Source organism: Podarcis filfolensis, assembly GCF_964270895.1.
Source record: "Podarcis filfolensis genome assembly, chromosome: Z".
Lineage (NCBI taxonomy): Eukaryota > Metazoa > Chordata > Lepidosauria > Squamata > Lacertidae > Podarcis > Podarcis filfolensis.
The window spans coordinates 1,164,186-1,191,813 of NC_139617.1; the positions used below are offsets into that span (position 1 = coordinate 1,164,186).

The window sequence follows — 27,628 nt, forward strand, 5'->3', positions numbered from 1 at the left end:
CCCCTTCGGCAATTTCTTTTCTCTCCCGGTTGCCATTACAGTTAATGAGAGTGGCAGGCGCGCTTAGAATTTAGACTCTGAAATCTGTTTCACTGTAGGCAGCTCAGCAAGAAACGCCGGAAGCCAGTGAACTTCTAAGTTGCTTGTGATCCAGCTGTGCCTGCTTGATAGCGCATGGCAGCTAAATGGCACTTGTGGTGCATTTTTTTGAACTTCAGAAGTAAACCAAGCAAGACAAGTTGGAGGCAAAATGGAAGCTGGTGCTTTTTGTTTTTCTTTAGGGCTGTCGCCCCCCAAACTGAAGAAAGGCAAGTTGTGGCGAAGAAAGATCTTTGCAAGAGGGTGGGGGGGGGGGTTGTAAAAAAGAGAGAGAAAGAATTCAAGGAGGTTTACAAAAAGATAAAACAATAAGCCCACAATCTTGTGGCACAGTTTCCATTGCATCTTCTTCAAATAATGATTATTTTTTATTTTTTTAAAAAGGGGGGTTGAGGGGTTCCATGTTTCAAAAACATTTTGTCACCCCCATATCACATTGGATACAAGTAGATGTGGATTCTGTAACCATTCTTCTTCCCCTGGAGGAGAAGCCATGGGCTTTCCCTCCACCCCAGTTTCATCCACTCAGTCAGCCATCACACAATAGCCCACAAGCAGCAGAAAACCTCTTGCCTGCAGGCAGATGCTGCACAGGTCAAGCAACTGTTGTTGTGCAAACACACCCACTTGCTGGCAGGGAGAGCAGGCCAGGCAAGGACCAGAATGATGCTCAGCTGGCCTCTGCCTGCCCCTCTGAAGGGCTGCTTAACATTGTAAAGCAATTACCAAGGAGCAAGGTAGTTAATGCCACAAACTATTAACAAAAAATACAGTGAAACTATTAACAAAAAAAATACAGTACGATTTAAGCATTCTAAGTTCCACCTATTACATTAAAGAATGATTTTAAAAAACAAGGTGTTCCAAAAGTAGATGCTGAAAATTATGACCCTGAAGCAATTTAAAAAACAAACAAAAAAGGGAACATTTACAAAGAGATAGACTGCAGTTTAACTGAAGTGTTAAGGTGGTTGCTAATAGATTTGCATTATTAAAATCACATTCTGTCTTCACTTTATGATTTCAAAATATCAAATGTGTTACCCTTTAAAGAGGACAGTTTGATTTTTTACCAAGGAAAGACTGGAGGTTTGGTCCTAATATATCCTGTAGATTTGGAACCAGTTTAAATCAATACCCATGTGATTCAAGAAATTACAGGAATAGGTGGAATTTCTGTTCTCTGCAGCCTAGTTTCATCACCTTTACTCCTTTTGGTGCAATGCACAGGAAATTCAGTATGAATTCAAGTAGGTACCTAAACAGCAGCTCCTCCCTCCTTGGGCAAGGCAGATGGAATAGCCTGCCTATAACAGTTCCCACAGTCTCCCCCCCCCAAGAGAAATTTGGAGGCTTATATCATCTTGGGCACCCCTTCCCCTTCCTACTTCCAGAGCACACATGGTTCTTCCTTAACTTTTTCCTCCACCTGAGTAGACCTCAGGAGCATCGTTTGGAATTCGCTGGGCACCAGGTGCCTTTTACACCTGGCTATTGGCCACTTGCAACCAAGTGAAGATGACTGGGCACCAGAATGGCACCTGCCATCTCCACCATGCCCGGGGATCCTTGGGTTTTCCCTGTTTTCACACACTAATACCCCATCCTGTAAAATTCTATCCATCTGCACAATCAGAATGAATTTCTGGAACTCAAAAGTCGTCTGGCCTCAAAATGGCAACTAGACATTCTGTTTTGGTGACTGTAACCCTGGTTCAAGGAGCCATTTGGTACCCAGCTTATATAACTGAATTTCTAACACTGCTCAGGAGTGAAGACCTCATCTGTCAGGGAAGCATTTCTGAGCCAGCTCTGTATTTCACAGGAAGGGGAAGTAGTTCCAGGTCCAACTCCTGGCATTTCTGGGTGAGGCTGAGAAAGACCACTGCCAATTCTAGTAGATAGCACTGATTTAGGTAGGCCCAAAGGTCTGACCAAGGTATAAGCACCCACAGACAATCCTGCCACTGCATTCTGCACCCCCAAGGATAGCTTCACATAAAGTGCATAGCAGTAAGCCAGCCCTGATATTATCAATGCACAGGCAACCGTGGTCTATCCTGATCCAGGAATGGCCGGTTCTGCTCTCTTCACTTCAGAAAAGCTGGAAAAAGTGCAGAAAAAAGGTAACTGATGTGATCAGGAGGCTGCTCCCCCATGAGAAGGCTGTTGTGGCTGTCTAGGTTGGAAAAAAGATTGTTGAGGGTGGGGGCCTAGTAGAGGTTGATAAATCTGTGATTGTTGGGGTGAAGGTGGGATAAGAAGATTTTTCTTCCCGCCTATTAGAACCTGGAAGTTCAACAAAATTGATTAACAGTAAATTCAGGAGGTGTGGAGGAGGGGAAAGAAGCACACAGCACAAAACCTGTGGACTTTACTGGTGGAGGATGAGGTGATGGCCAATGGCTTTAAGAGGGAATTGACACCTTCCTGGAGGCTAAATCATCCTCTAGCAATTAGCTTGTGTGCTCTAAGGCAATATACCAGTACATCTAAGTAGCAGGTGCTGGGAGAAGAGTCAACAGCAGAAAAAGGTCCTTGCCTTCATGTCTTGCTTGTGAGCTTCCCGGAGATATCTGTTTGGCCATTGTGGGGTTCAAGATGCTCAACCAGGCCTAGTTATTTAAATATTTTCCACTCCTCTCTCCAGTCAAAGAAGACACCCAGGATGGCTTGCAGCTCAATAAAAGCAAGACAGTCCCCATGCTTGGGCTTTCAGTCCAGAAAGACACAGAGACAAAGATGGCAGAGGAAATGAGCAAATTTAGGCACTGTTTCTTAGTTGCCACTTCTTAAGGAGCTGCTAGAATGGAAGCAGTTCAAGGAGAATCCTGCACATTTTCCTTTCCGCCCTCTGCTTTTGCCAGGGGACAGTTGGAGGGGAGGGAGGGAGACAGGGAGAGAGGGAACCAATGCTGATGGCACAGGTGGCCCTTTCATAAGCACATTTCTCCAGCTTGATGGGTGCAAAGACAGGCAAGTGAATCCCACTCCTTGCTCATAACTGTGCATTCAGTGTTGTTAACAAAAGTAGCTGCTCCAAGAGTTATTATGATCTGGTTCATAGAATCATAGAATCATAGAGTTGGAAGAGACCACAAGGGCCATCGAGTCCAACCCCCTGCCAAGCAGGAAACACCATCAGAGCACTCCTGACATATGGTTGTCAAGCCTCTGCTTAAAGACTTCCAAAGAATGAGACTCCACCACACTCATTGGCAGCAAATTCCACTGTCAAACAGCTCTTACTGTCAGGAAGTTCTTCCTAATGTTTAGGTGGAATCTTCTTTCTTGTAGTTTGGATCCATTGCTCCATGTCCGCTTCTCTGGAGCAGCAGAAAACAACCTTTCTCCCTCCTCTATGTGACATCCTTTTATATATTTGAACATGGCTATCATATCACCCCTTAACCTCCTCTTCTCCAGGCTAAACACGCCCAGCTCCCTTAGCCGTTCCTCATAAGGCATCGTTTCCAGGCCTTTGACCATTTTGGTTGCCCTCCTCTGGATACGTTCCAGTTTGTCAGTGTCCTTCTTGAACTGTGGTGCCCAGAACTGGACACAGTACTCCAGGTGAGGTCTGACCAGAGCAGAATACAGTGGCACTATTACTTCCCTTGATCTAGATGCTATACTCCTATTGATGCAGCCCAGAATTGCATTGGCTTTTTTAGCTGCCGCATCACACTGTTGGCTCATGTCAAGTTTGTGGTCCACCAAGACTCCTAGATCCTTTTCACATGTACTGCTCTCAAGCCAGGTGTCACCCATCTTGTATTTGTGCCTCTCATTTTTTTTGCCCAAGTGCAATACTTTACATTTCTCCCTGTTAAAATTCATCTTGTTTGTTTTGGCCCAGATCTCTAATCTGTCAAGTTCGTTTTGAAGTGAGATCCTGTCCTCTGGAGTGTTAGCCACCCCTCCCAGTTTGGTGTCATCTGCAAATTTGATCAGGATGCCCTTGAGTCCATCATCCAAGTCATTGATAAAGATGTTGAATAAGACCGGGCCCAAAACAGAACCCTGTGGCACCCCACTAGTCACTCTTCTCCAGGATGAAGAGGAACCATTGATGAGCACCCTTTGGGTTCGGTCAGCCAGCCAGTTACAAATCCACTGAGTGGTAGCATAGTCAAGACCGCATTTTACCAGCTTCTTTACAAGAATATCATGGGGCACCTTGTCAAATGCCTTGCTGAAATCAAGGTAGGCTACATCCACTGCGTTCCCTTCATCTACCAGGCTTGTAATTCTGTCAAAAAACGAGATCAGGTTAGTCTGACATGACTTATTTTTCAGAAATCCATGCTGACTATTGGTGATCACAGCATTCCTTTCTAGGTGCTCACAGACTGTTGGCTTAATGATCTGCTCCAGAATCTTCCCTGGTATTGATGTCAGACTGACTGGGCGGTAATTATTTGGGTCCTTTCTTTCCCCCTTTTTGAAAATAGGGACAACATTTGCCCTCCTCCAGTCTGCCGGGACTTCGCCTGTTCTCCAGGAATTCTCAAAGATGACTGTCAGTGGTTCTGAGATCACATCTGCCAGTTCTTTTAATACTCTTGGATGCAGTTCATCTGGCCCTGGAGACTTGAATACATCTAGACTAGCCAAGTATTCTTGTACTATCTCCTTAGTTATTCTGGGCTGTGTTTCCTCTGCTGAACCATTTGCTCCAAATTCTTCAGGTCGGGCATTGTTTTCTTTATCGGAGAAGACTGAGGCAAAGAAGGCATTGAGGAGTTCAGCCCTTTCTGTGTCCCCTGTTTGCATTTCACCATCTTCTCCTCTGAGTGACCCCACTGTTTCTTTGTTCTTCCTTTTGCTACGAACATACCCATAAAAGCCTTTTTTCTTGCTTTTAACCTCTCTAGCAAGCCTGAGTTCATTCTGTGCTTTAGCTTTTCTGACTTTGTGTCTACACGTGCTGGCTATTTGTTTGAATTCCTCTTTGGTGGTTTCCCCCCTTTTCCATTTTTTGTACACATCCTTTTTTAATCTTAACTCAGTTAAAAGTTCTTTAGATGGCCACCCTGGCTTCTTTAAGCACCTTCCATGTTTCCGTCTCATTGGTATTGCCTGAAGTTGTGCTTTTACTATCTCCCTCTTAACAAACTCCCAGCCATCATGAACTCCCTTTCCTTTTAGTATTACTGTCCATGGGATCTCACCCAGCACTTCCCTAAGTTTTATGAAGTCGACTTTCTTAAAGTCAAGAAATTGAGTCCTAGTATGCTTGGCTGCTCCTTTCCGCTGTATAGTAAACTTCAGAAGAGCATGATCACTCGCGCCTAATGATCCTTCCACTTCTACCCCACTAACCAGGTCATCAACATTGGTTAGGACCAGATCTAAAATGGCTGTTCCTCTTGTTGCTTCTCCCACTTTCTGGACAATGAAGTTGTCTGAAAGGCCAGTGAGGAATCTCTTTGACCTTATGCTCTTGGCTGAGTTTGACATCCAACAAATATCCGGGTAATTGAAGCCCCCCATTACTACTATCTCCCTTCCTTTTGCATGCTTGGCCATCTGTTCCAGGAAGGCATCATCTATGTCCTCCGTTTGGCTTGGGGATCTATAGTAAACTCCCACAATGAGGTCACTGTTATTCTTCTCTCCCTTAATTTTGACCCAAATGCTCTCACTTTGGCTTTGAGGTTCTAAATCTTGGATCTCTTCACAGGTATACACATCCCTGACATATAACGCCACTCCTCCTCCTTTCTTGTCTGGTCTGTTTCTCTGAAATAGATTGTATCCCTCCATTATTACATTCCAATCGTGGGACTTATCCCACCAGGTTTCAGTGATTCCTATTATGTCATATTTAGTTTGCTGTACCAAGAGCTCAAGCTCATCTTGTTTATTTCCCATGCTTTGCGCATCAGTGTACAGACATTGAAGTCCATTAATCATTCCCCCGTGTCTCTTATTTAAGGATTTTTTCCTCCCACCACTAAGCTCCCTAAGTTCCCTAAGCTTCATTTGCTCTCATTTCCATTCCCTGCCCCATCACCTTTGGAAACTGATTTTAGAACTCAGGTATGGAAGCTTTTGCAGACTGCAACTATTAGGCTGCCATTTAACTGCAAAATGCAGTCAGATTTCCAAATGAAAGATGGTGTTGCATCCCAGGCAGCTAATGCTCTAGAAGTGTGTGTGTTTGAGAGAATTCCTTAGAGGATCAGCCTGATAACACATTTCTTGCCTGTTTGGATTTCCAGGTACATAAAACATTCAGTGGAATTAAAACATCCCTTCAAATCTTGAAAGCAGAGCTGAGATTCTTATCTGGCTTGGGAGACTTGGTTACTGCTGGGGTTGCCTTTACTCCCAGAGCCCTGCTAAGCCTTTAATTGGTGCTTGGACTTGAGATAGTGAAGCACTTAGTGTTTAGAGGAAAGGGTTCCGACTTATATGCCTTAAGGGACTGCAGCGTTTGAGTGTTCATGGAACCTGGTACTGTTCCATTTCTCCTCTTCACTGCTGTTACAGATAGCATTCTTATAATGAAACAGGTATCCAAGAAGTGGAAATTATGTTGTGCTTGCAAAAATGGAACACAGCCCAGGAATTAGAGCCTGCAGTTCCAGTAAGCAACTGGAACTGTTGAGCATTAAATGTTTCTCTGTTTGCTTGCTCATTGTGGATTGCAATAGGCTCTTTTATCTGTATTGGCTGAGAACTTCAATAAAGTCTGGGTGATGGCCAATTAATGTTCCTAGTCAATAAGAAAGGAGCCCCCCGCTGCTTGCACAGGTCTGAGAGTGCTGCATATTTCAAAATGATATACAGTAGAGTTGTTCCATGTTAGCAAAAGGCTGCCATTCCAAAACAGCCAATGTTCTTTTTTATTTATCTAAAGAAGTATAAAGGCCTCTCTGTTTACTGTGCTGATTAATTTGTGTGTTTTAACCTGAGTTTTGTAGCTGGAAGCAATGTCAGGAACCAATCCAAACACAATATGAAAGTAAATAGTATCGGACTTAACTACCTGGCTGGGTGGCTGAACCAGTGCTGGTGTCAACGCAATGTCAGTGGGTTGGACATTTGACTGATTTTTTAAAAAAGGTTTGGTTGCATATAGTTGAGGAATTGCAAGGAAATTAAAACAAATATTTTTAGTCTTTCATCAACCACTTTGAGATCTACGGATGAAGGGCAGTATACAAGTTTAATAAATAAAAATAATAAGTATTTAGTATTTTCTGGACCTGCACCCAACACTTCACTGGATCTTTGCAGAGCACACGCCTGCCTGCCAACTTTTTTGGAGAGAGTTAGAAAGGGATGCTTCCTCCTGCATGGTGGCATTCTGGGCCTGGAGGGATATTTGACTGGCCAGTTGACTAGGGTACCCACCCTTTGCTGTAAAAGCGGCAACCCAGACAAACAAAGGGCTCTTGCTCTGCATGGAGATACCAGGAAGCTTAAAAGGGAAAAAAATAAAACAAAAAAGGTTTTGTTTTGTGCAAGGCCCTTTGCTGGTTGCCAAATGCATGTCCTTGGACCACATTTTTCTGCCAGCTGTGTAGGAAAACTCACCTGCAGTCTAGGCAGTTTTCTGAATTGATCATTCTACATCCTAGGTTTTCTTTTTATGAAAAAGTCTCTAGTACAAATCTAACATCAAAGCCTGGAATGTTTACTGGCTACATTTTACATTGCTCTGGTATACTTTTTTTAATGCTTTAAAAGTGATGGTTTGACAAATCTGTTCATACCTGAGGCCTCCAAATGAGTAAATTTTATCTCCAAAGTCATTGCTTCATTCTGAAGCAGGTTTTAAGTGGCTCCCTCAATTGTCTTCCTCTTCTTCTTCTTCTTCTTCTTCTTCTTCTTCTTCTTCTTGCAATTGGAACATGATGGGAGGTCTGTTTACTGAATAATGTAAAACAAAAGAGCTTTGTTCCACTAAAAAAATCAATTAAATCACATATAAAGCATAATGCACTGCAAATCTCGTTGAGTTTCCATATGGGCAGTTAGCTGGAATGACAGGTTTGACACTAACACTCATTTTTTAAAAAGTGTTTCTTCTGTCTTTTGAAGAATTAAGTAACACTTTATGGAGAAGTGCATGTTGTGTAGAGAGGCCTTCCTGAAAAATCTCCATCTCTCTCAAGTACAAAACAAAGAAGCTCCAAATATCCAGCATAATTCTTTATGGCAGGCCACAATTTGCTTCTCAGTTGTGCTGTGGGGTTGTCAGCAAGGGTGGTGCTCGGGGGGGGGGGGCTACCAAGTGTGACAGGTGTGGAGAGGGACTGGTGGGGAGGGCACCTCACTCACTTTGCTGGAACTTGTGGGTTGCCCAGTGATGGTGGAAGTAGATTTCAGGTAGGCAAAAGCAAAATACTCCTTTGCATAACAGGTTAACTGTAACCCCCCCCCCCAGTTGCTAATCAGCAGCTAATAAGGATTAGGCAAACAGATGGCAAAATGGAACATTCAAGTTCAGCAGCCTTCTGTCTCAGAATATTAGCTACCTGGAGAGGGAGGGAGCATGTTGTCTTTTTTTAAGGTGCCTGGAAACATCAGCCTGGTGGCAATTTGGACAAGTTCTGTTGGTCTGACGCAGCAGGACTCCTGTCATACTGTGGTTTCCTGTTACACATGTAATGTTGGTTTTGTTTGGTTAAAAGGAAAAACACATATGGTAAAATAAAAGGAGGTTTCCCTTGTTGTGACGTGGGGTTTGTGATTTCAGCTCTCTTGACATAATACGCTGGAGACAGTTCTGTAGTAACACTTCTTTATTCAAGCAAACAAGACTGAGAACTGAGGAGGGGAGAGCTACATTTATAGGGACAGGGAACTAGCTAGAAAGGATACATTTTGGAGGGAACAATATCAGGCAATCACAGTCCTGCCTTTTGGAGGAAACCAATAAGACAGAGGATCCAAATACAGCAGCTTAAATGAACCAATAGTAGCTGTACCCTCTGGACCCAAAAGGCAGTTACTTTACCCTAATGCAAATACAGACAACAATAATACAGATATAAAATCCTTTGACTCAATACACAACACCCCTCCCCCCCTAGTGAGCACTGCAGACGTAATCTCTCAGGTACTGTGGGGTCCTACAACTTCTACTTGATCTCCTGACAACAGATGTTGCCGGTTCTGGATTGGATGTTACCTGTGGTAGGGGGGGTGCTATAGGGGTTTCGTCAGGAACAGATGGAGTCCCAGACATCGCAGGGTCCCCTACCTGTACCTCGTCCTCCTGAGGACTAGCAGACCCTGGTTCATTTGCTGAAGCCCCTGGTGACTGCACCTCTGGGACATTTTCACTCTGGTCTTGCAGCTCTGCGTCGTTAGCCAGGGATGAATTATCTGACCCCTCCCTGCTGAGCGCCCGGCGCCTCAGCTGATCTATATGTCTCTTCCAAACTTGCCCATTTTCCAAGGTCACATAGTAGGACACTGGTCCACTAGTCCGGGTGACCACACCAGCCACCCACCGCGAACCTCGTGAATAGTTCCTCACCCAGACCAGATCTTCAGGGGCGAGATACCTTGTTGTGTCAGCCTCAGCCTGGGGGGTTTCTCTTGAATTACGGTTTGGCATTTTATCGGGGTGGACATAATCCAGCACCGTTACCAGTCTTCTACCCAAGAGCAGCTCAGCTGGCGACTTGCCCGTCACAGTACACGGCGTCGCATGCTGCAAAAATAACATTCACGCGATGCGAGCTGACCAGTTACCCTCCATTAAGCGCGCAATGGATTCTTTGGCTGTTCTTACCATGCGCTCAGCCTGCCCATTGGAGGATGGGTGAAAGGGCGCGGATGTGACCCCTCTTATGAAGTTATCAGCCAAGAATGCCCTGAATTCTTGGGATACAAAAGCTACCCCATTATCTGATACAATGGTCTCAGGTAACCCGTGGGTTGCAAACAGCTGCCTCAACACCTTGATTACGGCAGCTGATGCCATGCTAGGGACCATTGCCACTTCTAACCATTTGGAATATGCATTGACAATAACCAAAAAGACCTTCCCCTGGAATGGCCCAGCAAAATCTAAGTGCAGCCGGCTCCAGGGAGATCTGGACTGCTCCCACCAGTGAACTGGTGCTCTGGCCACTTCTGGCCGCACCTCTTGGCATGCCTTGCATGTTCGTACCCATTGTTCTATGTTCTGGTCCATTCCAGGCCACCACACATAACATCGGGCTAGCGACTTCATCCTGACCATTCCCGGGTGTCCCATGTGAAGCGTCTCAAGAACCCTGTTTCTCAGTGGTGCTGGGATGATCACCCTATCTCCCCACAGGAGACAACCCTTATGCATGGACAACTCGTGCTGCCTTGTCGCATAAGGCCTGAATTTGTCTTCATGCGGACCACCTGGCCACCCCCTCCCCACCCAAGTGAGCACACGGGAGAGAACAGCATCTTTCCTCGTTTTCTCAGCTATATCAGTAGCCGTTACAGGAGCCCCCGGAAGTGTTTCCAGCATCATTATGTGCTCCGCTGGAGCAGGATCCACATTGCTCCCGCCAGGAAGAGGCAATCGACTCAGCGCATCAGCGTGGCACAACCGTTTCCCCGGCACATGGGTCAAGGTGTACTGGAACCCGTTCAGGAATATAGACCAACGCAACATTCTGGGGGAGAGAATTTGTGGCGTTTGTTTGTTCGGGTTGAACAACCCTAACAGTGGTTTGTGGTCCGTTTCAATGGAGAAATGGTGACCATACACATAATCATGGAACTTTTTGATTCCTGCCACAATTGCAAGCGCCTCTTTGTCAATTTGAGCATAGTTGCGCTCCGTGGGCGACAACGTACGGGAATAGAAAGAGATTGGCTTTTCCGACCCATCCGGTTCCCTATGACTCAGCACCGCCCCCAGGCCGTATTGAGAGGCATCACATGCCAGGACCAGCGGCTTCGACTCATCGTAATGAGCAAGGACGCTCCTGCTACTCAGCATTCCTCGCAAGGAGTCAAAAGCCTTCTGCTGCCCCTGCCCCCATCGCCACACATTCTTTTTCTGCAACAGTCGATGTAATGGTTCAGCTACCGAAGCTTTGTGGGGTAAGAACGAATGATAAAAGTTAATAAGTCCCAGGAATGACTGCAACTGCGTCTTGTTCTGTGGTCGTGGTGCCTCGATGATGGCCTTAATCTTAGCATCTGTGGGGTGGATGCCTGATGCATCAATTTTAAACCCCAAGAAATCCACGGTTGGCACCCCAAAACTGCATTTTTCCTTTTTCAGTTGCAACCCCACCTCCTTGAACTTGAGCAACACTGCACGGACACGCGCAACCAGTTCCTGTGGGTCTTTTCCAGCAATCAAAACGTCATCAAAAAATGGCAAGACCCCCGGCAGACCTCTTAACAGGCGTTCCATGAGCCCTTGAAAAATCCCTGGGGCCACACAAACTCCAAATTGTAATCTGTTAACTCTGAACGCCCCTTTATGTGTGACAATAGTCTGTGCTTCCGCTGATTGTGGGGTTACTGGCAGCTGTTGGTAGGCTTGTGCCAGGTCAATTTTGGCGAACACCTTGCCCCCAGCCAGTTTAGCCAACAGATGTGATACGACTGGAATGGGGTATGAGTTTCCCCTGAGTGCCTTATTGATAGTACATTTGTAATCTGCACAGATCCTGACTTCCCCATTTGCTTTAAGGGGCGTGACAATTGGAGTCTCCCACTTAGCAGAGTCCACGGGTGAGAGAACTCCCTGCTTGACCAATTTATCCAGCTCTGCTTCGATCTTGGGTTGCAGTGCAAATGGCACTCGCCTTGGTTTGAGTCGGATTGGGGCCACCCCAGGGTCCAATTCGAAGTCAACTGGGGGCCCTTTATAACAACCCAGTTTTCCATTAAAGAGACCGGCAAATTCTTTGCATAATGCCTCGCTCATCTCAGGGCAGGTTTGGATTGAATTAAGCCCTGATATACTCAGTCCCAGGGCGGGGAACCAGTCAGTGCCCAGGAGACTGGGGCGACTGCCCTTCGCAATCACCAGTTTGAGTACCGCCTGTTTGTCCCGGAACTGTACTCTCACGGCACACATTCCCATGACATGGATGCGGCCCGCTGAGTATGACTGCAAGGTTGCCGGGAAGGGCTCCAGAGGGGGCAACTTACCCCTGGGGAAGAATGTCCTCGCGGTCTGGTCCGACACGATAGTGAATCCAGATCCGGAGTCCACCTCCATGTCACACAGCTGACCCTCAATCTTCACCTTGACGTGTGCCTTGCCTTGCGCTGGAAACTGCACGACCCTCCCGTTGATCTCCGTTACGTAGTGGCAGTCCTTTAGAACATGGTTTGCCGTGGACGGTCTGCGATGCTCCAGTCTAGTTGCTCCTGTCGCTCCCAGCGCCGCCGATCTACAGACCCTGGCGATGTGACCTGTCTTCCCGCACGTCCGGCACATAGCATCCCGGAAACGACAACTCTTCCGCTCATGGTTTCCGCCACAACCAGGGCACCTGCCTCGGTGATCTTTGTGCACTGTGCAGGCCTGACGCACTGACTCGACCCCACGGACTGGGCTTTGGCTCAGAGTAGCCTCTAGCTCGTCCATGGCATGCGCAACTTCTATCTTAGGGGCCTTGCGACTGGCATCAAGCTCCTCTCTTTCATAATTCTCCGTGGCAGCGGCCTCCTTCAAGGCTGAAGCAAGGGTAACCTCTTCTTTAGCCACGATGCGTCTTCTGGCTTTCTTGCTGCTCAGACCACCGATAAACCGATCCAGGAGAGTCTCTTCCAGACATTGGAAGTCGCAGTGCTGAGCGAGCTTCCGCAGTTCAGCTAGGAATGCAGATACAGACTCCCCAGCACGCTGCTGCCTCTTATGAAACTCCAACCGCCGGGCCATCTTGGTCTCAGTAGGCGCCAAATGGCTTGTCAGGCAGGCAAGAATATCTTTGAGAGGTGTCTTACTTAGCTTCGCTGGAGCAAGCAATGCCTTGGCCAGCTTGAAGGTCTCAGGCCCACAGTAGCTCAGGAATGTGGCCCTTCTTTTGCTGGCATCGGTGATCCCTTGAGCCACTGCGAAGAACTCAAAGCGTTCGACGTAGTCTTCCCACGTGTGGGGCTCTGATGGCTGGAAGGGCTCCAATACCCTTGGACTCTCCATTGTCCTGTGGGCAGGGTCGTCTTCTCAGCCGGCCAGTGAGTCTTGTTCTTAGCTACAATCCGGACTCTGAGGCAGGGCTGCGTTTAACCGCTCCTCAGCATTCCGGATCCCACCTTTGTCGCCAGTTGTTGTGACGTGGGGTTTGTGATTTCAGCTCTCTTGACATAATATGCTGGAGACAGTTCTGTAGTAACGCTTCTTTATTACAGCAAACAAGACTGAGAACTGAGGAGGGGAGAGCTACATTTATAGGGACAGGGAACTAGCTAGAAAGGATACATTTTGGAGGGAACAATATCAGGCAATCACAGTCCTGCCTTTTGGAGGAAACCAATAAGACAGAGGATCCAAATACAGCAGCTTAAATGAACCAATAGTAGCTGTACCCTCTGGAACCAAAAGGCAGTTACTTTACCCTAATGCAAATACAGACAACAATAATACAGATATAAAATCCTTTGACTCAATACACAACATCCCTGGATGCCTAGATCCAGATTTGGGGCAAGTACTCATTGGTGGGGAAGCCCCAACACAGATTTAAAATCACAAAACATTCAGCAAAGTAAAGCATGGAAATATAGGTTGTTAGACCCTTAAAATATCCCCTTCTATGTTTTTTCAAAAATTCTCCACGTCCTGCAGCATAGAAAGAGATCACATATTAGGTAGGTTTAAAATTGTTTTCTTAGAAATCCTTTAAAGGTCGGATTCATGTGCTTTTCCAAACAACTTCAAGAAAAGACAGGCAGTATAACTTGGTTTCCAAAATGGTAAGTGTAAATTATTTGTATAGAAACACAAAGGTGATTTCCTTAAGCTACACAGTCCAAGCTTGGAGGATCCAGTTTAGGTAAGGTAAAGGACCCCTGGAAGCAGGGCCCTCTTAAGCATATCCGGCGCTGTGGTGCAAAGATCCCTCCGGTGCCCCCCCCCTTTCCTGAAACCACCAAGAAAACAGGAAACTTAAACAAACCTCAGTCAGCAAAGCATGTGACTCTTACTTTAGGGTTGCGGTTTCAAGCCCCATGTTGGGCAAAAGACTAGATGGGCTGGACTAGATGACCATGGTGTTCCCTTCCAACTCTGTGAATGGTTCTGTTATTCTGTTGTATCTGAAGGGCTGTTCACAGGGAAGATGGAGCAAACTGGTTTTGTGAGAGATGCTTGTGCTGTGATTCCTGCGCTGGAGGGGGTTGGTCTAGAGGACCCTCGGGGTCCCTTCCAGCCATCCAGTTCTGTGATCTTATGATTAAAATACTCCAAGAAATAAATAAACGGGTTTCTCTGTGGCAGTCACTGGAAAGGGCTCCAGGGGCGGCCATCCCACAGAAAGTTTGGCATGTGCCCTGTAGCCCAAGCCCCATTCATCAGGCAAGACCCGGTGAGCCGAAGGACCTGAAGGACCACAGTGGCAAGGGCTGCCCAGGAGAGCTTGGCTGGGGATCTATCTATATCCATCTATAGGGCTGATCCATTTTATCTTAGGTAGGATTTAAAGATTAATAAACTGCCAGTGATCAAATCAAATCCAGCTCCTTCTCATTTTAACCCACCACCCCTCCTGGGAAGAAGAAAAAGAAGAAAGGGGAGGCAGGTAGAGAAGGTCATATGCAGATCTTCAGACACATTTTCTCTCCAGCAAAGACTTGATAGGTGGGGTGCCTTCTGTTACCTGACCTTACAAAACTTGACCCCCCCCCCGAGAAGTGTGTTCCCAGTAACAAAGAATAACAAAGAATATTAAATAATACAATGCATATCTTGGGTTTGCATCATGACGACCCAAGGTGCGGGAGGGAAGGGAGAGGGAGAGAGGAGCTGATCTACATATAAATGCTAGCTAGCAGAGAGATCTAGGGGGAGAGAAAGAAGCAGAAAGGAGAGGCGATCCCTAAATGCATTTCTGCAAACTGAGGTTTGAACAGGACATTTAAAGCAGAAGAACGCTCTTTTGCAGAGGTGAATTTGACCATGCCGTGGGTGAAAATGACCTGGAGGAGGGAGGCAAAGTGTGCCTCCCAACCCGTGATTTTGTTTGGTGGCTGACGCTCCGTCCTCTTCTTTTAGCCGAGCCTGGTGAGGGGCTGGGAGGCAGAAGCGCTCATGTTTCCTGCCTCTTGGACAGACACACACACACAACACCAAAGAAAGAGAAGGACAAGAGGGGAAACAAACTGATGGGTCATTTTCCCTTTTGAAAAGCAAAACAAGGAGGTGTCTGCCCCAGTGGTGGGGGAAGGGGGAGTGGCATTCCCACTGGCCTGCCGGGGGGGGGGGTGTGCCGGTGCTTTCAGATGCTTTACCACTCCCCCCTTCCTCCCCCACTGTCGCCAGCCATATAGGTGGCAGGGTGCAGCTGGCGGGACTCACCTGGGTGCCCCTGAGAGGCCTGCAGCCTGGCGCAATGCGCCAGTAAGCCCAAAGAGAAAGACGGCTCTGCCTGGACTGTTAAGTCCAGTCAAAGGCAACTATGGGTTTGTGGCGCTCACCTCGCTTCAGGCCAAGGGAGCCGCCGTTTGTCCACAGACAGCTTTCCAGGTCATGTGGTCAGCAGGATGAAACTGCTTCTGGCACAACAGAACACTGTGACAGACACCAGAGCGTACGGAAACGCCGTTTACCTTCCCGCCGCAGCGGTACCTATTTATCTACTTGCACTGGCATGCTTTTGAACTTCTAGGTTGGCAGGAGCTGTAACAGAACAACCATTGCTCTTTGCATCGCAGGGATTCAAACAGCTGACCTTCTGATCGGCAAGCCCAAGAGGCTCAGTGGGTTAGACCACAGCGCCACCCACGTTCCAGCTTAGACCTCCTTACTGGCAGCGGCGGAGCATATGCCTTCGCTGCCCAGGGCGGGCATGCTCCTGAGGGGCACGAGGTGCGGAGGGTGCCCTCCCACGTGCCACAGTTCAGGGTAGGAGAGGAGCAGGGAAGCTGCTGCTCACTCTCCTCCTGCTCTGTGCACTGGCTCAGAGATGATCCAGCAATGGAGCTGCTGCAGTCGGGTGCACCTCGCCACGGCTGAGGAGGGCTGCTCTCTGCTGCTGGGTCAGAAGAGCTGCTGTCACCGGGTGCGAGGTGTGCTGCCCACTCACCTGCCATTTTGTCACCCCCCCAGTCATGACATCTGGGTTGGGCTGCACCCCCTGCACCCCCCTTCCTACGCCTCTGCTTACTGGTAGGGTTCACATGGTGGAAAGGGAGAGAACAAAGAGTTTGGTAACCCGTCCACTGAAGGTGAGGGGAAGTGACCTAGCTAAGCCTAACGGGACAACTTATTCTATGGACTTAACTCCTTCGTGCAATAATTAGAGTTATGCATGTTGGTTATATGATACTGGATATCCCTTACATAACACAAAATGTAAGTCAAACTGGGATGCTTAATGGGAGATTTTGTCTTAGCTGCAGGAGTGACCGCTCCACTAATTCTGACTCTTCATAGGTGTTGCCATGTTGTATTTTAAGAGTTCTCTTGTCCATAGTGCCCTGTCTCCATTAGCATTAAGCAACCTACTCCCTTTCTTTCTCTCAAGCTACAATAGTTCAGTGGTTAGTATGGCAGACTAGGACCAAGCAGATCCAGTTTTGAATACCCACTTGGCCCTGAAGCACTTTGAGTGATTTTGTACCAGTCTCTCTCCATCTCTCTCTCTGGCTATGCACACACCTTACGCTTAAAACACATCCCCTCCCTGCAAAGAATCCTAGGAGCTGACAAACTCCCTTCAGCCTAATCTTTCTTGCATGGTTTGTTGTGAAGATGAAAGGGGTGTAGGGAGAGAGATGATGGACAGAGGGAAATCATTGATTTCTTTGGAAGAAAGACTGGATATAAAAGTGTAAATACATTTCTCAGCATCTCCCCCCCCCCCCTTGCAATATGTGGATAATGCTGACCTACCTTATAGGCTCATCCTCAAAGATTGCTGAAAACAATGTAATTTGAATGCGCAGTGTGAAGGCTTAGTGAAGCAATATTTAACAAGTAGCTGTGGTTAATCTTTAAAATATACCTTGGGTTATTTCCTGCAATTATATTCCAGTGTAGTGCATAAATTGTAAAGGATTAACGGAGCAATGAAAGATGAGCCCTGCAAGGGAGGACCACCTCCCTCCTCACCTTTGGTAATTAAATATTTGCTAAGAAGTCACACATTATAAGCGTCATTGCCTTGTTGGTGCCTGCTACCACTGTCAGCCATGGCTGCGTTTCCCATAAATGCAAAGGTCTAAGAGAGCAGTCTATTGAACATGATCCCTCCATTAAAGCAGCAAGTTGATGCCAGACTGCTCTTGAGGAGAGGAGGGAGGACTTGGCTTTCAAAATTTGCATGCAGAGGTAGCAGTTTCCTCCTAATTTAATTAGTAGATACCTTGCCACAAAAATCCCATAATTAATTGTTGTGAAACTGATAGGTAACAAAGTGTATTTCCACTTCTGTAACAGATCATATCTTCCTATATGCATAAAAATGTAAGGTGTCATCATGCTCTGCAGCTTACATAGCTTCTGATAGGCAGCCAAGCAGCTGCAGCACATGGATCTGGCCGGCCCCTTGGGAGTTGTTTCCCCTCCACTAAAATGTGTATGGGGTATAAGGGGTGGTTGGTCAGGTGTGTGTGTGCGGGGGGGGGGGAGAGAGCTGAAGGCTAGGCAGTGGGGCAGCCCCTGGTCATAAACATAACAGCATTCCCATAACACAGGCAGCATCTCACTAACCAATTCAATAAGCATAGTAGCCATTTCAGCAAAGCTCAAAGCAGCAATGGGAGGCGGAGGATTAAGTACAAAAATAAAAAATCCATTTAAAATGAATCAATTCCTACAGAGCAGCAGCAGTAAAATGAAATGAAAGCACAAATCCTTAAAAGAAAACCCAGCCCCACCAGCCCCCATTATATTAGCCCAAACTGATATAGGATGTCAGAAAATGTTCTCAGCATCTTACCTTCAACCGTCCAAACATTTATAAAATTTATATACTGCTTTTCACCACAGTGAGGTCCCAAACCAACAACCTTTTAAACATTCTGCAAGTAAAATCAAGCAGCAGTGGTGCAACACAAGCACTCCTAACTTTCAGAGCAGAACTAGCCAAATCTTCTCAATGCTTAGGAGGACAGATGTGTGTTAAATAGGACCCATGAATGGGCAGGTTGGCTGGGGAACTCCTCCTGGGACCCGACTCTTCTGGCCCAAGGAGAGCAGCACTTCTCATGGCAGGGATGGGAACGGATAATGGCCACATGGTAAGCCAAAGTCTTGAGGGTGCCTGTGGCGTTCGTACAGAGCCCCTGGTCGTTTCACGGACTATTGACCTGTACACCACTGCTTTATTCTTCCGCTGCCACCAACCGGGTTTCTTCTGGTGAAATACTGAGTCTCAGTCAGGTTGTAAACAATGAAGATTAAAGTTTATTGAAGAACAAACAAGTTTTAAATATATTCAGAACGGTTTCTCAGATGCACTCCCTTAACTAGATGTGGCACTATCTCCCACTGTCACACTCTTCTCTCTCAGTTCTATCCCTGTCTCTCACTCTAGCTGTCACAACTGCTATGTTCGTCTTACTGGCTCTGTCTCCTCTATCTCCCAATGGTGAAACCCCTGGGCTGAGCCTCAAAACCAGGTAGGCTCCACCTCTGAGCTTTCTCATTGGTCAATCTACATTAACTATTTCCACCCCCCTGTACAAACAAAATCAAAAGAAATGGGCAAATGCCACAGTGCCCAAGGGGGGAGAGAAAAAGAAGACAAAGCCAGCTGGAAGACTGGGCTATTGGGCACTTCCACTTCCTACAAACCTCCAGTTTGTTTTTGCTTTGATGAAATTTGCATGACAAGGAACAATTATTTTAGACAACTTCTGTTGCTCCCCCAGTGCCCTCTGGACATTCAGTGTAGCATTTTCCTCCACTAGAGAGGAATAGTAAAACCAATGAGCCAGGCAGCACTAAACCTCCCACTGGTGGCTGAGTGTGGTGCAGAAAAATCACATGATGAAACTGCTAATTGCTGGAGCTCAAGAATTCGCTTTTAAAGCTGGAATTGTTGCTAAGGCATTTTAAGATTCTGTCCTTATGGCTGCCATTCTTGGCCAGGTTCTCCTTATTTACTTATTTACTGTTAACTGTTTCAAAGGTCTGATTATGAGCCTGAACACCTGCTCAGTCAGCTCCTGGGTAAGGTTTGTGCCACTTATGCCCTCTCCCAGACCATTTCATTGATCACCGCTCCACACTGCAAAACAGTAAAAAATCAGCAAAACAGACCCCACAGCACTGGAGAGGGTGCTCAGGCATTATCATGCCAGTGGCCCTGGGAGCTTCACCATTCCATAGTGAAATTAGGGCCCCAAGCCATTTTTTTCCAGGAGGTGTTAATTATTTTCTTCTGGTAACCAGATTACTTGTGCCGATTACTCCAAGAGACCAGCTTCATTGTTTAAGACAAAATACTTTTACTTCCGAGGGACGCAGGTGGTGCTGTGGGTTAAACCAAAGAGCCTTGGGCTTGCCGATCAGAAGGTCAGCAGTTCGAATCCATCGACGGGGTGAGCTCCCGTTGCTGGGTCCCTGCTCCGGCCAACCTAGCAGTTCGAAAGCACCTCAAAGTGCAAGTAGATAAATAGGTACCGCTCCGGCGGGAAGGTAAACGGCGTTTCCATGCGCTGCTCTGGTTCGCCAGAAGCGGCTTAGTCATGCTGGCCACATGACCTGGAAGCTGTACGCCGGCTCCCTCAGCCAATAAAGCGAGATGAGCGCCACAACCCCAGAGTCGGCCATGACTGGACCTAATGGTCAGGGGTCCCTTTACCCTTTACCTTTATTGTTACTTCCAGCCTGTGACAAGATGTGAGGATTTCATTAAATAGCCCCAAATAGTTTGCATGTGATCACTATACTGCCAGTTTCTTCCTCCTCTGCTGCTGATCCCATCACTGCTACTGTCAAGACTTCTGTTCTTGCTTATTTTCTACAGCAACCCCAGGCTCAGTACTTGTAATCATTATCTGTTACCTTTTACAGTGGTACCTTGGGTTACATACGTTTCAGGTTACATACGTTTCAGGTTACAGACTCTGCTAACCCAGAAATAGTGCTTCAGGTTAAGAACTTTGCTTCAGGATAAGAACAGAAATCGTGCTCTGGCGGCGCAGCGGCAGCAGGAGGCCCCATTAGCTAAAGTGGTGCTTCAGGTTAAGAACAGTTTCAGGTTAAGAACAGACCTCCAGAACGAATTAAGTACATAACCCGAGGTACCACTGTATATCATAATGAACTTGACATTGCTCCAGGTGGCATTTGACTTTTTCACCTGGCTACCTGCTGTATATCAAAGACATGGGTAGGCAAACTAAGGCCTGGGAGCCAGATGCGGCCCAATTGCCTTCTAAATCCATCCCGTGAACTGTCCATGAATCAGCGTGTTTTTACATGAGTAGACTGTGGCCTTTTATTTAAAACGCATCTCTGGATTATTTGTGGGGCCTGCCTGGTGTTTTTACATGAGTAGAATGTATCCTTTTATTTAAAATGTATCTCTGGATTATTTGAGGGGCATAGAAATTCATTCATTTTTTTTCTTCCAAAATATATTCCAGTTCCCCCACAAGGTCTAAGGGACAGTGGACCGGCCCCTGCTGAAAAAGTTTGCTGACCCTGATCAAAGACATCACTAGTGCTTCTCTGCTTCTATCTTTCTAAATAAGCAAGCGAAGGTTGGGTCTCTCCCCTTGCCCCAACACTCTCTTTCTCTTTCCAAGCAACCTGGTCCATAAAGACCTCCCACTCCCCCCCCCCAAATATTTTTTATTGAACTTTATAACACACAACATAAATAATCATGACTGTTAAGTCAGCAAAGTGTCAACTGTGGTGGGTCTGTTCGATATGCTTAAATAGAAAGGAGAGGAGGATGGTAAATGAGCTTTGTGAGCAGGGTGGGGGGAATAGGGAGGGCAGAATGGAATATCAGAAATCTTTAAGCTATATCTGTGTTACAATTTGGGCCAGTCCAAGATGACATGTGTGCTGTTGATGGGCAGGTGTCCTCGTGCTTGCTGACAAAGTCCATGAAAGGATGCCAGGTTGCAACCAACAAGCTCCCCCTTTTTCTAAAAGTGCCCTGAGCCAGTCTGGCAAGTCGAGTTGCCGTTTCAAAATTTATAAATCTGAGATGCTAGGCACTTTAAGTCTAGCGTTGATTGAGTTCACAGGTGTTGATATGACATTTGGGAGCATGGAGGCTGTCATTGTTTGTGGAGTTTATTAGTGAAAGAGGCAGGAGTTGCATGATAACACCATGCTCTTCTTCCACGGCTCTAGGGTCATCCTCTTTATGTTCACATGTATTCTCTATCTCCTCATCTGGGTTTATTTCCTCTGGTTCTCTGGTTAGCTGATTGGACCCCTGAAATGATCTTGCTCCTCTCTGATTCATGATGGCTTGTTTTGATCAGCTGAAAATTCTGGTCTCCATTTCTGAAGTGATTTTGCAAGGAGATCTTTGGCTCCAGCCAACTGATAATTGTCCCAGTAGGTAAAGGCCCCTTTTGTTGTGATGCATGCTGGAGCTGGAGAATTTGGAAGCAATCATTTAAGCAATTCATTGTTGCCATGGAGTATCAACTGGTCTTGGTCCAAGGAAGAAGGATGGCCAGAGGAAGCAGATTACCAAGTCTCTCTGTTATCCCTCAGCTTGCAGCGTCATTTAAGCAATCTGGCTATAGAATGTGAATTCTCCTCCCAGTTGGCAGCTTGTGATGCCCAACATTAAAAAAGGAAGCTGTGTTTTGGATGTGTCTTCTCTGCATACCAGGGAGCTACTTCCTTGAGAAGCCAGAGAGAAGTTGCAAGATTACAGATGATTGTTCTTTCCAATTTGTCTTTTATGCTCCTTTTAACATATGTGTTACATATTTTTATTTTTTGTTGTACATCTCTTTGAATTACTTTCTGTATATATATATATAAAGGCAAGTGATAAGTTTAACAAATCATCACCACCTTTCTCTGTTGTGGGGAGAGTACCTGGTCTAGATGAATCTTTCGTCTGCTCCAGCAAAGTACCGGTAGTTTTTGCTGCCTTAAGCCCCTTCTCCAGGAAGGAAAGCCAAGCCTGTCTAAAATGTACCACCACCTTTCTTGCAAACCTTTATAGGCTGCAGAGTTCCATTTGGAAGGCAAAGCACAGGACTTAAAAATAATAAATAAAGGTTGGGGAAAGAAATTCATTATTCCAACAGAGTGCACATTCCATTACAACTGTCCTGAACTGCTACAAATAATGGATTTGTTCTCAGAGGCTTTTATACTTCTGGCTTCCAGTATTATTATAAAGTCCAGACTTTAGAAGTGTTGTAAAGGACCTTCCCTCTCCCTCCCCTCTCTCCACATTACAGAGACATGTTCTCATTTTTTTCTGACTATGGATGCTCTCTTGGGTTTTTTTCAATTAAAGCAGGAAAAAGAAGGAGAAGGCAGGTTCCCCCTAATGCCAAACTCAAGTGGCAGAGTGCCAACAAGACTGGTGCATTTTTGTTTACAACATGCCAAAGGATGGCTAAAGAGAAGCAAGAGGGTGGTATTGCCAGGCTTAGGTGGATACTGAGGTATGCAGAAGTATGGAACATAAGATTAAGGAACCCAAAGGTGATAATCCCCTGCAATGAGAACTGAACATGTTCAGTGACCTCCAAGAGCCACAGAATGTTGGAAAATAAAATTGGGCAATGGAGCAGGTAGTGAATTGGCCTGCTTGAGCCCCTTACAGCAGGGGATATGGACCTTTGGACCTTCCAGATGTTGCTGAATTGGAACTGCTATCACCTCTGGCCATTGGCCATGCTGGCTGGGGCCGATGGGAGTTGTAGTTCAGCACCCTGCCTTATAGCTGATGGTGTCCTGGGTGGGGGTAGGGAATGTTTCGGATATTACGGGGGTGGGGGGACATATTTAAATGTTACAAATATTATGCAAAAAACGTATTCTTTTGACTTGACAGCTCAGGGAAGTTACCTAGCTTTAAAAATCATATAAAATCAACTCCTTTGCCAGTTTCCTTCATTCCACCGCCCATTTGCTTCATTGGCCAAGGACTTGGAAGCCACTTGGTCCCTACCATAATCCCTCAAGTGGGAGGTCACGTAATCACAGGAAAGTACTCATAGGTGTCAATCGCTGGGCAAAGGCACTCCTCTGGCCTTGCCCAGGTGGCAGACTATGCAAACCAAAGTTCTATTGTCCTTTTGTAGTAGGTGCTTAGAATGTTCTTCCCAATACATATCCTGTATCCGCCTGTTGCCCCAACACATTCCTCCTGTGTTAATCACGTATAACCCTCCCCTTTTCTGATGTAGCAGTGATGTAGCAATGATGTAGTGATGATGCTTAATGAATTGTATGCTGGGATAAGATAGAAACCTTTAAAAGTCCTTGTCACCCCATCCTCGGGGTTCAAAATTCCTCTTTGAACCTGTTGCACAATATACTTTGGTCTACAGCTATTTGCTCCGGTTGGTGGCTGGACTCCTTTCTTTATTCCGCAGGGACCCACGGGCTCTGCCCGACCAGCTGGGGGACTGAGCAGCCTCACACCTAGATTTTTCCGTAACAGGAAGGACTCATTTTTTAAGGAGTGAGCATGTTGTTGCTTGTTCCAGATTTCCTAGCCTAATTCCCAATGATTCAACTGAGCCAGTATGTTTAATACGGACTGAGCAAAGACTCTTAAGATGAGGAAATCTTATTTACATGTGTAGGGGGAGGGGAAGCACATTGTTGCTTAGGGGAGGGGAAATGATAAACACAGGCAGAGAATATAGACACAAATTCATTTCCTCATAAATGAAATGGCATATAGGGCATTTCACAACAGCTGGCCATCTGCAGGGATCTGTCTTTAATATCTCTTCTTTCTGCCATCAAAAGGGCATTTTATTTCCTGGAAAACTTCTCATAGTCTACTGTCCTTAACACGTAAAAGTGCAGAGGTGAGTTTTTGAAGTCCATAGCTTCTCTTGGTCTAATTTGCATTATTTGCCAAATGAGAAATCCCAGAGTTTCCCCAAAAGTTTGGAATGGCAGTATTTTGATAAATTTGGAAACACAAAGCCAAGAACATACCGTAAATGTTTCCTTTTGCCTGCCTGAAAGAAAAGGTTTCCCAAAGTGTCAGAGAACGTCGTGGATTTCCCAGTCTGGTGCCTTCCAGAGCTTTGAGATTATCACTTCCCTTCAGCCAACATCAGAATATTAAAAAGAAATTCAAAGGTGCTCTAGAATGAGAAGGTCAGCTGAGCCAAGACCATGAACTGTGTATCTGTTCCAGAATTGGCTTCTCAACTCGACTAAGAACCAAAGCATGAGAGCAGGGGAGTGCCGTCAGTTTCAGCCTTTAGCTGCTAAAATGTGGGTCTTGACAACACCACAGTAACACCTGTCTGTTGGGATTCTCTTGTCTTTGTGGTGGATGTCCTTGTATCTTCATGAATTGAAAGTGTGCATTTTCCTAGTTGCTAAAATATATGTATGAGAGAGGAGTCTGTCTTTCTCTGTTTTCTTCCTTCTGAAAATTAATTACACCCCACTGTTTTCACTGATGCTCTGCATATCAGAACCCTCTAAGTGCCAGTTTTACTTCCTTAAGCAATATTTCTAAATGTCAAGATAATGTCGTTAGGAAGCCATGAGCTTTACTGCAACCCAGGATGAGCAGCGGTTGCCTCTGCCTGGGACGGCATGGAGCAGGTTCCATGCGGGTTTGGGAATCAGCCCTTTCCTTGTTTTACAAAACACACACACACACACACATGTTTTCTTAAAAAGAAAAATTACTTTCTCCCCTTGTGCCCACCCCCAACACGCTGCTGTTCTTTCCCCCAAGGAGCTAGTATTTGAGAAAAGCAAATTAAAACACAAGAGGTGAAAATGTATTACTTACACTAACTGATACAGGCTTGAAAAATGCATTTCCAGCAGCATTTTTGCATATTTGACCATTGCAACACAATGGTTGGAAAGATATGTGCATTTGTTGCGTGTTTCTTCTTAGCCTCTGACCATGTTGACTTTCATACAGGTGCTTGGTCAGCCTTTAGCAAACCATACTGGTACCCACTGATGGTCCGTGCTGGGAGTGAGAGGGATTAGGACAGTGGTTCTCAACCTTCCTAATGCCGCGACACTTTAATACAGCTCCTCATGTTGTGGTGACCCCCAACCATAAAACTATTTTCACTGCTACTTCATAACTGTAATTTTGCTACTGTTATGAATCGTAATGTAAATATCTGATATGCAGGATGTATTTAATTGTTACATATTGAACATAATTAAAGCATAGTGATTAATCACAAAAACAATATGTAATTATATATTGTGAAATATTTATTTCTAATTACAAACAAATGAAATTTTGTCTTGAAGCATGGTGTAGCATGGGTAACAGTCTTAATATAACAACAGTAAACTACATTACTACATTTTGCGACAGTATGCGTAAAAAGCCAACATCAGTGCAAAGGTTGAGATTGCTTCCTTCTCACCAGATCAGAAATTCTCGGGGCAGTCTTTGCAAGAGCACAACGAATATCATCTTCCACAGGAAGTCTACTTCTGTATTTAGACTTGATAACCAACAAGCAACTCTGTTTCACAAAGATATGTTGTTGGAAATGGAAGAAGAAGGCGCAACACAGTCTTAGACAGAACAGGATATAACTGCAAACACTTGATCCAGAATTTTGTAACTGGCCTTGTAGAGAAATCAGTTCTCGCTGCATCGCTGTTAATAGGTTCAGTGAACTCCTCTTGTGCTGTCTCAGGAGCATCTTCAACTTTGACTGTGAATGGGCTTCTGGCCAGTGCAAATGGGGTGTCAGGTAGATTTGGAAAGTATGACGAAATTTCGTCTGCAAGCATGTGCAAGTGTTCTTTCACAGAAATTATCATCGTAATCCTTTTGTCTGGTTCAATGTCATGTTCCTCAAAGAAAGCAGATAAGGTAGGCAACAGGTAAATTTTATTTTCATCCAATTTTTTAAATTTTTTTTTTGCCAAAGCTGAAGTTTCATTTGGAATGATTGGAACTTTTCAGACAAATTGAGGCATGTTGCATTTGGTCCTTGTAGTGATAAATTTAACTCATTCAAGATGGCAAAGATGTCAGCCAAGTAAGCTATTTTCTGCAGTTCACTTTTATTGCTGAAAAGTGCTTCGAACTGCGGTCTTGCTTTCTGATTAAAAAACGTTGTGAGTTCATCATGAGGCTCAAAAACACGTTTTAAAACTTTTCCTCTCAACAACCATCTCACTTCAGTGTGAAATAGCAGAGCATTGTTCGGCGCATCCAACTCGTTGCACAGTTGTGAAAACAGTTGACTGTTTAAAGTGCTTGCCTTTACAAAATTGACAGAACTTATGATGCTTTTTTTACTTCTTGTAACTCTTGTGGCAGCGTCTTCATTGCTAATATTTGCCGATGAATCATACAGTGAATTCTGATGACTTTTGGTGACTCAGTACCAAACGTTGAAATCCAGATCGACATCCTAGCATAGCTGGAGCACCATCTGTGCAAACACCACAAACCTTTTCCCAAGAGATCTTATGCTCTTTCAGAAATGAACCAACTGTGTCAAATACATCACGTGCAGTAGTTGTCATTTCAAGAGGTTTGCAAAAAAGAAACTCATCTTTAAAGTCACCATCATTAAGATACCTCATGTAAATCAGTAACTGTGAACAGTTTGCAACGACTGTAGATTCATCAAGCTGGATACTAAATATTGGAAGTGGAGCAGATTTAATTTCCTGGATTACCTGATCAAGAATATCAGCAGACAGGCTTCCTGTTTCCGGTGTTGAGAAATGGCTGACTCCCACACGATCGGACCCCAGCCATGCCGGTAATTCAGGGTTGATATGGGAATAATTAGCCCAGGCAGACTCCCAGGGTGGGGAAGGACTGTCTCGTAGACCCACAGACCGTCTGAGATTGTCAGCTTGCATCAAGGTCTTCTAAAGCCTTAGCCTCAAAGCTTGTTCCTTAGTCCTCTCTTGTGTCAAGATGTGTCCTATTTCCCTCTCCCTTGATTGCTGGCTTGGATCCTAACCCCTGCCTCATTTTGGGCACAGGCCTGCTTCTGGATTTCTTGTACTGATTTCCAGCTCCGCTCACCCCACCCCCAAAATGATGCCTGATCCTAGAGCCTGATAGGTCTAGAAGGGCATTTTTGTTTGTTTTTAGATATGCACAAAAATATAATTGCATTGCTTCTATTTTTTAAAAAAGAAAAAGTTAAATCTATTGATTTATCATAAAATGTAAGTGCACTGCTTCTTTAAAGGGTGAGACTGGTTGATCTTTTTCCTTGTAGGAAAGTATGAAATTTCTGTGTG

At 45.5% G+C, this 27,628-nt stretch overlaps 2 protein-coding genes and 1 long non-coding RNA gene across 6 annotated transcripts in view; 2 read left to right on the forward strand and 1 right to left on the reverse strand.

The window, feature by feature from the left end:
- Nucleotides 1–26,249, reverse strand: LOC310754067. 2 transcript variants are annotated; one of them, XR_014543587.1, is made up of 4 exons: nt 25,774–26,249; nt 8,592–8,709; nt 7,827–7,983; nt 1–330 (listed from the first exon to the last, which is right to left on the reverse strand). It is a non-coding gene; the product is annotated as an uncharacterized lncRNA (long non-coding RNA). The 2 variants fall into 2 exon arrangements; XR_014543588.1 differs by lacking the exon at nt 1–330 and having other exon boundaries at nt 7,689–7,983.
- Nucleotides 1–27,628, forward strand: part of KLHL13 (kelch like family member 13) — a 1,461,558-nt gene that overhangs the window by 149,078 nt on the left and 1,284,852 nt on the right. The window lies entirely within an intron of this gene.
- Nucleotides 1–27,628, forward strand: part of GPC3 (glypican 3) — a 236,671-nt gene that overhangs the window by 63,851 nt on the left and 145,192 nt on the right. The window lies entirely within an intron of this gene.